We start from the raw sequence: 2,745 nt of genomic DNA, 5'->3' as shown, positions 1-2,745 counted from the left end.
TTCGTTCTTCTTTTGTTTGTTTTTCTCTTTTTTTTTCATTGCTTCATAACACTTTTCTTTTTTAACATAGGAGGTCACACAATTGCTACGAAAAGATAGCTACTACCCACATGACATAAAAGTCCCAACCCAACCAAAGCAGCTATAACAACAAAGACTCAAGCAACTGCGACTGTCCCGAAAAAGGTGGGCAAATTCTGGAATGTAGCTAAGAAATAGGATATAGAATGGCTACATGGTTCAAACGGGCTAACAAAAACTGTGTAATTTATGGCATATTTGAACAATAAGAACCGCCTTTCCTCATGTACTCGATCATATGAACGCACAAAAGTTAAGAAACTAATGTCACACTTATGCAGTTTGATATTACATATTCCACAAGGAGACCACACTCTTCAGCCTAAATAACAATAAGACCTGTATATTAATGTTCCCGGCCTAGGAATCTCTAAAGACCTCAAAAATTTAAGTGGTTTACCAACAAAATAAAGTCAAATGTACTCGGCATAAGGCATATTGTGACGGTCAAAACTTGAGTAAAGAGTTTTGTTCATCATAGCTAACGGGTCAAAACTGTAACACCCCCATTTATTGGGAAGCCTTTAGCTAGACATTCCCAAGTAAATGAGAGCGTTACCACCTCGGTTTCCCGAGGTAGTGAATAACAAAGTCTAACTCACCAAAGTACTTTAAATTAAAACTTAATGATTACATATTTATTACAACTTAACCAACTAAAACTTAATATAAAATACAATATAACTCGGAGCGGAAATAAATGAAGTGATATAATTTTTCTATGTGATCTAAACTTCAACTATGGTCCAAGTCGAGCTCACGTCCCAATGCTCCCAAGTAAGCTAATATTTAATACCTGCAAATCTGCTCCCCATTATGGTTCTAACAGGTGTTCACGAATACACTGTCAACCACGAGGTTGAGTGGAATAAAATACGTTAAAACAACCAATCTCTCACAACTGTCAATATTCCAATCTCAATCGTTCACATGTCACATCTCGACAACACCGTCCACGTTATCCACCAGAGACTAAGCCTGGGGCAGACCAAATAGTCACACACGTTATCCACCAAAGACTAAGCCTGGGGCCTTCCAATTAATCACACACGTTAACCACCAGAGACTAAGCCTGGGGCAGTCCAATCACCACTCATGTTATCCACCAGAGACTAAGCCTAGGGCAGTCCAATTCTCATAAACCATTCCACAATATAATCGTATAAAATATACACAACTCCAACAATTAACAAAGTTAATCACTCAATTAGCTTAACTAAATAAGCAATCATACACCAATCATCCTTTTCAATACATTCACGTATTAAACACGCATACCAGATATAGTTGAGTAGATTATCCTACCTTTTCAGCAGTACTCCAATTACGAAATCAACTAAAAATATCGTTCAGCAAATCCGTTTCACAAATTCGTCACCTAAATAATATTAATAATATACAATTACTAACTTACTCAACAATTACACTAATTAAATTATAATTAAATTAATTAACTAATTAAACTAATTAGTAAATAATACATGATTATTATAATTAATCTATTCAACCCAAACCCCAACAAAAACCCACGACTAACATCCCCAACAATACCCGTTTTTTTACACGACCAACACACAACCACAACTCCAAAATCCCGATTCCTAATCACCACCCAACTACCACCTACCCAGCCACCATACTCACCCTACCTGCCACGGTACAAACAGCCCAACTAACTCCGACCAGCCTCCACCCGAGCCCACCTTAAATACCCGCCCTAACCTCGCATGAAAAAATACGAAACCGACGCAACTTAACAACTCGCGGTTTACACTACTAATCACAACCACCACGAACATCCGCCACTACTACTACCGCCACCTGCAACCTAACCGCCCCTATCACCGGCAACACCACATCACACCACTGCCATAACCATGCCCTAACTGAACCCAGCAGCACACACGACTTCCTACTAGCTACAACCACCACATGCACCACCATTGGACACCATTGTAATACTTCGTATTTATGAGTCTTTGGGTACTCTATCGAGTAGGCCTTACTCTGTCGAGTAAGGGTAAGTTGCATTTTAAAATAGTTTCTGACCTGTTGGGTACTCGATCGAGTAACTAGGATACTCGATCGACTAAGGGGGTACTCGATCGAGTGCCTTAGATACTCGATCGAGTAGCCGGTTTACGGGGAGTTTTTCTCGGGTTTTTTTAATTATGCGATTAAGATATATAATCTTTTTCGTCATCATTCTAAACACTTTTGCAAAACCTAATTTACTGTCAAAGAGAGAAAGCAAGTACGTTCATCATTTTAATCGCATTGTTAGCAAATCCCGGAGTTTGGAAGGTCGGTTTTCATCGTTTGTTATACCGTTGAGATCCTTGCGTCAAGGGTAAGATCTATGTACCCTTTTTGTTGTCTTTCCTTTAAGTTGGTTAAACCCTAATCTAGGGATTTGGGGGTTTTTGAGTAGTTTGTGATTTGGTAGCATTTGTATGTTGTATGATAGGAGGAGGTTTCGTAGAAGAAGCTTTTTGATACAAATTTGTAGAGACCGTCTGATAGTTGTGCTTTCCAGGTAGGATTTCCTACTCAGTATTAGTCCCATAATAGGATGATTGTTGATGTGTTGTGGTTGATTGAATAATATAGTAATTGTATTGTGACGGTTTGTTGATTGTGATTGTTTGTCTCTGGTTCTCGAGG

Source organism: Silene latifolia, unplaced genomic scaffold, assembly GCF_048544455.1.
Source record: "Silene latifolia isolate original U9 population unplaced genomic scaffold, ASM4854445v1 scaffold_70, whole genome shotgun sequence".
Taxonomy (NCBI): domain Eukaryota; kingdom Viridiplantae; phylum Streptophyta; class Magnoliopsida; order Caryophyllales; family Caryophyllaceae; genus Silene; species Silene latifolia.
The sequence above is the reverse complement of the archived record's forward strand: the minus strand, read 5'-3'. Positions refer to the sequence as shown.